Here is an 11,357-nt window from a genome sequence, read left to right on the forward strand (position 1 = left end):
GTAGTCTTAAATACTTCTGTGGTTGGACTGAACTCTATTTGGATGTGGGTACAACAAACACCAACTCATCTGAACTGCTGTGAATTGGAAATTAGTAGCTGAGACAAATGAGCAGTCTCCACACTAAAACATAGCTATATACTTTCGCTCTGGCTGAAGGCTGAGAAACATTCGCTTGATATTTGCCTGGGTGGATAGAGGTAAAGCACTTATTGAAGACATAGCTGGTAGTGGAGGAGGAGCAGTCTGAGTAGTTCATCAGACCAAGAAAACAACTTGGGCTGGTTTTAGCATGCGGCCCTCAGAAGGGCCTGGAAAGGAGTTTTTGTCTGAAAGAGTTTTGAAGCTACAAAGAAAAGGCACTGTCTTGGCATCTTCAGGCTCATAAAACTGAACTTCCCACACTTTGTGCCTTAGCAGAGCTGCACCAAAATGCCTGATTCCAGCACATATTTGCTGTCTCTTCATCACGAGTATTTGTGATTTGCCACCACCAGTGATTTAGGAAGAAAAAAGTCAAAACACATTAGTTAGAGGTCTGGTTCATACTTATAGAGATAAAGGTGATTCTGGCTTGAAAAAGGGTGGTTTGGGAATGCGGTACAATAAAAATTCTCATCCAGAAAGATACCGAACACTGAGATATTGCTGCATGTGATAAGGTTGAATGAAGTCAGTAATGTCTGACTGTAAAATGAATTGCTGAAGATTTGGGTTTAACCACTTGGCCAGGCTGTTTCACTGCAGTACAGATTTTAAATAGCATGGGAGTTCATCTTTCTGTAAGAATGGAGAAGGGGGAACAGCAACTCTCCTGCTTTGTAAAACATCAGCTAGAATAAAAGTTGCCAGTGTTGCACCTGAAGGAGCATTGGCAATCACCCCACATCCAAATGAGTAATTAGCTGAAATAATTACCAGCGTTGAGATGAATTCACACACTTTTTTGCCTGTGACAGTACCAAGGATAACAGGTGTTGAGAGTGCCTTGAAGGGACAAAGATTAAAGATTATTTCATTATCTGGATTCCTGTAGGCAGAGAAGTCTTGCGTTTTATCCTGTCATGCAAGGAAAGGTCTAAGCAGCAGCTCATTCTCCTCATGCTTTGGCAGTTTTGAAGCTGAGCTTTTGACAGAGAGTGAATATTGTTTAATCTGGGAGAATGGTCTGTCCTTGAGAATTCAGTAAACTATTTCTGTGTCTACACAGTCTGATTCCTGCTCAGAGGCCCAAGGAAAACCGCAAGTAAGGGTGCAGAAGAGACGCTGAGCCAACAGTCTTCCTTTTACTGAGGTTTAGATTAATTAGGAAAGAGAGTATTTGAACAGTTACTTTACTTGGAAACTTGCTGATGAAATATTGTGCCTGTTTCCAACTCATTGTTTCAGTACTTGTAAAGTAGCATGGTAAGGAGTGCTAATAGTGTTCTGCCATTTCCTCATGCATGCTTTTAGATAATTTTGTTTTGTTAGTTATACCCAGAGGCCAGACCGCATCAGGGCAAATATCCATGGGGTGTGTGCCCTAGAAAATGTCAACTTTTACTTTCTTACTGGAAGGCTGTGTCAGAAACAGCAAACTTTCTAATGCGGAATAACCCCTTCTCAGCTAGGCATTCTGCTATTCCAAATACTCTGCAACTATTATAATAATTTCCAAACCTTTTTTCCATTTCACAGCAGTGACCTGCAGGAATAATGTGTCTCAAAACTGTCACTAGAGTTTGATATATTCTCACAGTGTGCACCTGCATTATATCCATGACAGATCTGTGCACGTTAGTGTTTGAATCCCAAGATGATGTGATGGAACATGGGAGAGATGGGATGGGTGGAACTGGTGGAAACTGGCTGTTGCAATAGTTCATCTGCATAGACATTTTTCCATTTAAAGCTTTACTTTGTCCCCTATCTATTTTTCTCCTCTAACTCCATCATAATTTGAAGGAGATTTTTGCCTAGCTGGTGCGTGTTTGATTAATGATCTTTCTTTTATCTGTTCTCATTTTATTCCTCACCAGGATGCCAGTATTGCGCATTTAGGTGTTATGCGTTTTTCTGATTCGCGATCCTTTACTTTTGTTTTCCACTAATCTCTCTGTTGCTGCTTTTTTTATTTTCTGTTCTGTAGTTCTCAGCTACAATTTATGATTCCCCAGAGTTGAAGCAAGTTAGAAATAAGGCATGTGTCTTCAGCCCCAGCTGGCATCAAATTATTCTTAATGGCAATCCCTAACATCCTGTAGTTCAAAGGTCCGTAAGTAGTTCTAGGTGTCTTATGACTTTACTACTGTTCATGGAGCAAGGTACGTCATATCATTATACAGTGTGCTGTGTGTAATATATCTGCTTTTAAGAGGAACATCCTTGATGCTGATGGTACAGCTGTGCAGCACTAAAACACATGGATCTCTGTTACTATAAACTGTCCTCTCTGAAGTTAATCAGTATTGTTTTAGGAGTTTTCTGGAAGAAACTATGGAAAGTAGTTCTTTTCAACAGTGAAGTTATTGATTCAACCTGGCCACAACTGAGGATTTTTGCTTAAGGATACTGTACAAATTTGTGGTGCACTGTGCTGCAGTACGTGGGTTCTGTAAATGGTCTGTCTTCCTACTGACTGCTCTACTGCAGACCAGCATTTCCACATGAAGAAATACTCTCGTTCCATTTGTTGGGGTTTAGTTTTGAGAGCTGTCTGTGCTTTTTCTTTGACAATTTATGCAAAACCCTTGCATGGTTGAGCACACTTTTTTAAGCTAGCAGCTAGCCCCTCTCTTCCATTTGACATTCACCTGCAACTGCCTTTGTCTTCAAGAATGGTCATGAATGGATGTACACAGGCATGGACTAGCAACAAATAGAAAAAGCTACACAAGCCCAGTTACAGATGCAAAACTGGACTAAAGATTGCATTGAGATGCTTTCCAGTGAGAGACAGTATTTCTGCCAAGGTAGCATCAGAAGACAGTGAAGATTAGTCAGACACTTGTGAGCAGGTTAAGTTTGAAGAAAGTTTAGGCTGGCTCCTCTTTTCCATTGAGGGCAGCTTCCTCACGTCTAATTGTGCTTCTCTTCGCATTTCATGTAGTACTGCTGCCATAGTTTTGAAGATGCTTTTTTATTTTTTCTTTTTTTTTCCTCCCTATGGTTACTTAAGAAAACCCCTAGATAATTAATTCAGACCATAAACATTCATCGTTAATTTATATTTTCAGTATGGATATGTAGTACACTTGCTGGGAAAAGCTAGCTACAATAAATAAATAAAGCTAAGGATAAATTGAGCAGGCAGAACTCCTGCATTTTGCTGGGGAGTGACTTAAGTGCAAATGCATGGCTTGAAATTCCAGTACCCACAGGTCTTCATAAGCTGGAGTTCTTAGTCTCCACGTTCAAGGAACCAGGCTGTAATGAAAATATTTTGATATGCAGGAAAAAAATTGAAAACTTCACAACACTTCAGCCAAAAAGATCAAAGTCGTGTTTGAATAAATGTTAATGCATTTTGCCTTTCAGGGACTGAACTGATCTATCTTCCCAGAGATGATTCCTCCACCTCTCGTGGGACTCCCCCTTCGTGTTCGTGGGTTGTGCTTCTAGAACATGATTTTTTTTTTTTATCCTGACGCTGTAGTCTGATGGCTATTAATGGCATGTTAAAGAAAGGACAGGCTGTGCAACTGTTTTTTGCAAACATTATGAGCAGTCCCAGTGACTTTCAATTAGTTGCTTGTTCAAGAGTTTGTAAGTTTTAACTGCTGGTTATAGTCCTAGAATTATGCTGTCTTGGGCTAGGTCAATGTGACAGAAAAAAATAAACCTTTATAGCATACCTTTCCTGAATAACTAGGGAAGTGGAGTACCCTGTGGAACTCTACCATTGATTAAGGAAAACAGAGGGAAAGATACTGTATTTGAAATAAATTATAAGATCTTATGCTGCATATTTACAGAGGCTCATATGAGAAAATGGAGATACTTAATGTGTAGGTGGGATGAACCTGGATAATATTGAACATCTGTAATGCAGTTTATAAGTCAAACAGTTTAATACTGCTGGAGAAGTTAGAGATACTTCCCAAAAGGTAGCAAAGACAGATGTCTAACCCTTCCAGGCTTCCCGTAAGAGCTGGGTACTTCAGGGTACTTGGCACAGTGCAATTTTCATGTCTACATGCCCTGAGGGAAAGTGAAAATATTTTTCCACTCTGTCTATAGAAAATAGTTATACATAACTCAGAAAGCCCCAAACCCTCTTGGTGACCTCCCCAAATTCCTTTTCTTAAGGATTTATATACCCATAAAACAGATGGGGCATACTGAGGTCCAGAGCCAGACAGTCAAGGGAAGGCAGAGTAATGGCAACTATGTTAGAACCTACTATGCTGTGTTCAGCACTGACGAAGAGTAACTGAGACATCCCTGCAGGTTTCAGCATGGAACTCGCTCCTCTGCCTGCCCAGGCATTCCCAGCAGACAGGATGTTACCAGGGAGCTCACTTGCTGGTCTCTGCTTTGTACTGCATTTCAAATCTAACACCTGCTTGGTAATCCATTTCAAAAACACACAATGCAGATATCTTTTAAGAAGGAAATTGAGCATGCAAAGAATTAAGGTAGCGCATCGATGAGACTGAAGCTATTTTGAATAAGAACAAACACCCTTAGGCTTTTGGGATTTTAGTACAGAATTTTGAAAAAACATCAAAGGGGGGAAAAGTAAATACTGGTTTTGCAGCTATTGACACTTCAAATTCCATTTAACAACAGCAATATCAGTTGGATGTTTCACACAGTGTGATTTCCTTAGCAAGATAAGCATTTGCTCTTGAATGTAGAATCAGACCTTTTGCATTGAATTGCAGAAAATGTAGGAAAGTTGGTCTCATTTCAGTAGCTGTAACTATAGTTCCAGAATGTTTGCCTTTGCTGTACCTGATCTTAAACCTTCAGTAACACAAGAAATGTGTGACCTAGGAACTCAAGATATTGCAATCATTAGCTGGTAAGTTGACTTAGGCTTAGAGTGCCTTATGCCTTCTGTGAAGTTTTTATACTTCTACATGTTTGTGTAAGTGCAGCATAACAAATGAAACTTTAGCCACCTGTGATTTATGTGTTCACCTTTTAAAAATATGCAGAATTTTTTAATGGTAAATATTATCAGCTATTTTTCATTCTGATCACTAATAAAAGATTTTATGTATCTACTAACAGAATTTGACAATGTTAATAATGTAGGGTTTTTTACAGGTTTTCAATGAAGAAGGCATTTTCCCTAGCTAAGTGCCCTATTTGGGTCTTAGTGGGTTTACCTAATGTCATTTTCCTTCAAAATATGAATGCTTCCACTGAAGGACATAGGCTGATCTTTCCATGCATTAGAAAATGTAGTATACAGACAGATGGTATTCTGTCTGATACAGTGTGTGGAACATTAATATAACAGTCACAAAGATGGGCTTTCATACCACTGCAGTACATCTAGAGAATTTACCAGCTCAGTAAGGAATCCACATGAAGTTATTTTTTTACTACTTGACTCAAATATTTTTATTTCATTTGATGTCTAGTAGTTATGATGTCACACAAAGTATGAAGACTTAACTATAATATTTCAAAATATGTGATTAGTATTTTTTTCTTATGTCCTTCAAGGTGCTTTGGAGTGCCTTTCAACTTTAAGCTGGTTCAATCCTAGGGGCTAGGGAACTGAAAGAAGGGAAGAGAAGCTGGAACCCATCGGGGTTGCCCCTTCTCCATCCCTCTGGGCTGAGCATTGTTGGGCTGGGCTGGAGCAACAGGAAGAAAAGGAAGAGGAAGAACTGCCCACCCTGCTTAGCATAGATGATGCAGTGCCCAGGAGAGTGGGGCTCACTGGAGGGGAGTTTTGCAGGCACTTCAGGAAACAGCTGCGATTTGAACAGCTACTTCAACAAAACAGATCAAATGACATAAAGCATAGTCATGACAGTGGTATTTCTGGTGTGCTAAAACCATGTCTATAAAAAGTACACACATATATACACAGTTGTTATAGTGCAGGGGTGTATGGTTGTCTGATGCAAACATGCAAAAGCTCTGAAAGCATAGGCAGTCGAAAAGAGAGTAACCTTTTTAAAACAGTAAGTTTCTCCTTTTATCAGTGCTGGACATCTTGCTAAAAAAATAAGATTGCAACAAATGAATCAAAGAAGATTTCAGTAATATCCTGAAGTCCCAGGATGGTAATGGAACATCTGCCTGTTTGTAAATGCTTCATTGACCTGGGACCAGTTATAAAAAATTATTCAAGCTTGATAATGTTCCAGAAACCAGAACATTTTATAATTTTGCAGCTTGTGCTGGAAGGTAAGTGTGACAGGAGATGGACAAAAGTTGCAAACTGCAGTGGCTTAGTTCAATGTGTCCAATATGGTCCTAATTAAAGTAGTCTTCTAGCAAAAGATTGTCTAGCTAAGCAGAGATTCTGTCTACACATAATGTGATCTGTAAAATGGGTCAACTAGGTAAAGAAACTCCCTTCAGCGATCCTAGAGAAGAAACTAAAAAGCTGTCGGGAGGGGCGCGTCCCCTTCTCTCCTTTGTTAGGTGATCTGATTTGCAGTAGTAGATTTCAGTTCTAAACCCAACACAAAATAAGACTAAGCTGCTCAAAAATGAAAATTCCCATCTCATAGGGAATTCTAGTTCTTGTGCACCTGTCTACCAAATGGAACAAAAAGACTAAGTACATATTAGCAATAAGCAGATTACTGAGCAATGGCTAGAAATTTTCAATTTGCGATGTGGAAAACATTTTCTGTTTCAAGATGCTTTTGTTTCGATTTCCCATGTAAAATTCCCCTCCACTTATTAAAAAAAGAAAAAAAAACCCAAACCTGACACATCAATTTTAGTAATTCCTGTCTTTTTTTTTTTTTTAAGAGACTGATTCGTTGTCATTTTGTCTCCCTTTGTACCACCCCAGTCATTTTCCATACACAAATCACTATTCCTCCAGCATCTAGAACTCAGCACCCAGAAAAACAGTGACACTGCTGGGCAATTCCATTCATGTCAGAGGCCTGTTACAATTTTAACTATTGTCTCTGATGTGGTTTGGAGAAGCAAACCACCAAAGATTTCCAAAACTTTATGGTGTAGTTTGGGAAATACTTTAAGCAGTTGATGCTACCAAAAGAAGTTGTTCTTTGAGCCTGCTGCTTCCGATTGTTTTTGTCCCTCATGTTTGTTTGTGCAGTCGTGCAGTAAACCAGATCAAGAATCAGCCAGGTCCTTACTGCTCATTAACTTCTGTTCATAAATCTTTCTGGTGGACCTAAATGCTATATAGTTCATTCTTGATCCCCACACCCCTCTGGATGCCTGTGCAAGCAGGTGTCATCTGTGGAGCTGGGATCTGAACCCTCCCAAAAACTGGGGAGTGGGGCTTAGATGTATGTGAGCATTTGCATATGTGATGGTGGGAGATGAGAGAGATTCTCCAGAATTTATGGGGGGTTTTTTATAAGGAATGAGTTGAAGGAAGTATGTATTTTCTACTGTAACTCTTGATTCCATCTTAAAGGATGACAGCTTTTTAGACTCAGGCCCAGGATCTTGGGAGGCCCATCACAGTAATTATCCTGCATGCATACCCTGACCTCATCAGTGTGTTTGTTTGGTCTGTATTTTTACATACATTTTGTAATACTATTATTAGTATTGTAATAGGGTACTATTATTTTATAATAAAGCACCCCTTTTTATTACTGAAAGGGCCTATGGAAAAGCTAAGCATATTTGGTGTGAAAAGCTAAGCATATTTGGTGTAAATACTTTTAAATAAAATAAAATCTAGGGAATAAAGTTATGCAAAGCTTGGACGTTTTAAAGAGAGGTATGAGTCTTTTGATGAATAGGAAATGTGTTAGGAAATTCTGATTAATTATTAATCTATTGGAAAAGGAGCTAGAAATATTAATATTTTATATCACAGAGATATATTTATATAAAATAATTTTGTAGTTGGTTAGTTAGCTGGTTAGAGTACAGCTTCAAACAATCTACAGAAACAAGTGAATCCTCCTTTATCTCAAATATAATTAGCCATTTAAATGTCTTGGGTCAATTTATTAACACTTTATTCATTGGGGTGTAACTTTTATTAGGCTTTATTGCTATCAGAAATTATATCCTACACAAATACAATAGAGATTTAAATGTTCTGTAGAATGAGCCAATGCTTCCTGACTTTATTGCACAGTATTGTAATGAACCTTGACCAGCTGTAGATTTGATAAGTGTAAAATATTACTGCTTGCTGCTAATTTTGTTCCTTTTTAATGACTGATAATCCATGTCGATTTAGTGTGATAGTCACAATCCAATACTGTTTTCCTGCTATAAATGTGATTGTAACAGGAGCTATTAAGTGTGTCTGCATAATAAAATTAGTCAGGGAAGCTCTGTATATTGTTTCCAGGTCTTTGGATTTTCATTATAGTAGTGGAACTTGTTAGACTGTAAAGCTTGATGGTTGCCAGCTCAGACAAGCTCTTTTCTACTTCTCTGCCAAGCAAAGGGGTAATGATGCTGCACTAGGAAGTCTGTTCTCACTGTTCTGGAAAATTCATCATATATAAACATAGGATATCATTTTGGGGAGAGCATGAAAGGTGTCATGGGGGAAGAAAGAGAGGAAACTCATCTGAGCAATGAAGTATTACAACTGCATAAGAGTTGCTTAAAGAGACAAACTTGGCAGCTGAATATCTATGTTGGGAAAAGGTAGTCATGACATCTCTTAGTCATCCTGCAACACTGATAAATCAAATGTTCATATTCGTCAGGATGCCAAAGTGTATGAAAGGATCCTAGTGAGGAAACCTAGGCAGAAGCCGCTCCTTTCCTTTATCACTTTGTCCAGCAGCATGCTCCGCCTTTAGATAATGAACTGTTGCATCAGAGTAATTCTAAGAAACACATGCTTCCTTATAGACTTGCTTTTGGTCTCGTTTGATCTTGCCTAACCTGAAGGCTTCTACTTCAGTTTTCAGGCCTCTAGGTTTGAAGTGGAGATATTTTTACAAAAGTGGATGAAATCCCAACTGTGAGAATAATCAAAAAGCAGTTTCTGTAGCTTAATATAATTTTCTGGATTTTTTTTTTTTTTAAGTGAATACTTATGTGATCTCCACTGTTATCTTGGCAGAACAGTAACTAAAACCTGTGCCCGTATCTGGGTAGTATCTCAAAAGAAACTATCCTGCAGTAAAGCAGATATTTAATGCCTGAGTTTCTCTTACTTATTAAAAAGGTAACGGGGAATTCTGTCATTGACGTCAGCGTAGGCAAGATTTTGCCCACGGTAATTTTGGCTGGGGAAGCCACCGCTCCACTGGTGTGAGAGCTTTGCTGTGCTCTCTTTAACTGTCCAGGTAGACTGAGCTGTACTGACCATTGGGGTAGGACAGGAACTACTTTCACACGTACTCTGATATTGTTGGCTGAACACAGGCTTCTATTTAATTAGCAGTTTATAGGGGGCAGTTAATAACTTTTCACTGACAAAATAATAGTTCATAGCTTTCAGTACAAGGTAGGAATAAATCTAAGGATTCATAACCTTCTACGTTATTTATTTCCAGTATTTCCTCCAACACTTGGAAAAGCTCCCCAAGAAAAAAAAAAATGCAGAAAGCAAGCTGACAAGTACGTGCAGAGATAACTATTTTAGCCTAAGGTTTACTGTAGCATCTTTGCATTTTGGTGGCTGCATGGTAGAAGCTGTGAGGCCCTTCTGACTTTGAGTTTGTTTACAGGGATCTTTAAATGTCATCAGCCAGTCTCTGCATTATTCAGCTCTGTTATACTAGGGAGCACTCAGATGTTCTTCCTATATGCCTGCAATTTCTATGAAGGCTTTCAATGCATAGTGTAACACAACAAAACAGTGGTATAAAATAAATTTAGTATCAGCCTTTCTGCAGAGATCTTTAGGCTGCCATTATGGCTGATATATACTCCTTTGTGGAGGACTTCCGCAAGTATTTCTAGCAGTCAAAGGGGTTTCTGCTTTGCTGGCTCAATCCTCTACCCAGCACTAGTTGAATCAGGCTCTGTGCAATAGTTTTGGGGAATGCTGGCTGGTACAGGGCTGCTTCGTGCCAGAGGACAAAATGCCGAGCGACTAGTCGACATGTAATAAGTATCTGAAATCTGGCCAACATCAGTGGGAGGTTAAGAGGGTAGTCGGTGCACCTGCAAATTAGTGCATCTATCCATAATTGGGGCTATTTCATCAGTATTCCTAGGGGACTTTGTGGGAGAAGTCCAGTAACTGGCTTCTTTATGCCTCTAGAGCAAAACGTCTTTTGGGTGGGGAGAAGACAGTCCCTGTGCTCAAAGACATAAAGAAAAGGGACCTATTCACTTTACCAATTTGTAACTCAAGTTATTGGAATAAGTTCCTAGTGCCCCATCCAATTCTTTGCCACACGAAGATGTCCCGTATGGATTTAACTCTGGTCTTTTGCTCTAGCTCAGCAAGAACACTAATACAAAAGGTATTCCTTGCAAATAAACACTGGACATACAAAGAAACACTGTGCAAAACCTAAGCCACGCAATGAGCTTCAGAAAGATCAGATCTACAGATGTGCTGACTGAAGTTTAAGAGGCAACTTAACAGATGTACAAAGCTGTAGATCAGAGGGGATATAAAACAGTTAAACTTGCTTAAAGGCACAATGTGTCACAATCTAACGATTACATGCATCCTAAGCCTGACAGAAGAGGGAACATACGCTCAGCTATGTGCTCTTGGCTGTAGGCATGCCAAGAAGATTATAAAAATGCCATGCTGTGATATGTTGCCCTCCTGCCTGAAAGGCTACCATTAAGCTGCTTATTTACTGCACCTATTCAGGCAGCAGTGCGGTTCAGAGTGCTACCTGTCTTCTTGTTGGATAAATTAGTTGTGGATATCACAGGATTATTGCTGCCAATTGTTCAGTCTGGTGAAGGTGGGGAGAGATGAAAGACACTGATCTGACCTTGTAATGTTTTGTGTAAAATAAGAGATGCTTTTTCTTATAGTGAATGTCATAGTTGATCTTGGTAGAACTGATTATGTTGGCAAGTTTGGAGCTAAATTAAAAAGGCTAACATACTAATGAAGGCAAAAATTTTATCTCATTCATATCTCTCTCTCTCTCTCTCTCTATATAAAGGGAGAAAGATGGAGGGGGGAGAGAGATGGAGGTGTGGAGGAAAGTGCGTGTCACTAGAGCTTTGTACTGTCTTTCCGGCTTTGTAAATCAGCACTATTTGAAATGAAATCTTCAAAAGAACACACAGGAAAACTTAGC

Source organism: Gymnogyps californianus, chromosome 11, assembly GCF_018139145.2.
Source record: "Gymnogyps californianus isolate 813 chromosome 11, ASM1813914v2, whole genome shotgun sequence".
NCBI lineage: Eukaryota > Metazoa > Chordata > Aves > Accipitriformes > Cathartidae > Gymnogyps > Gymnogyps californianus.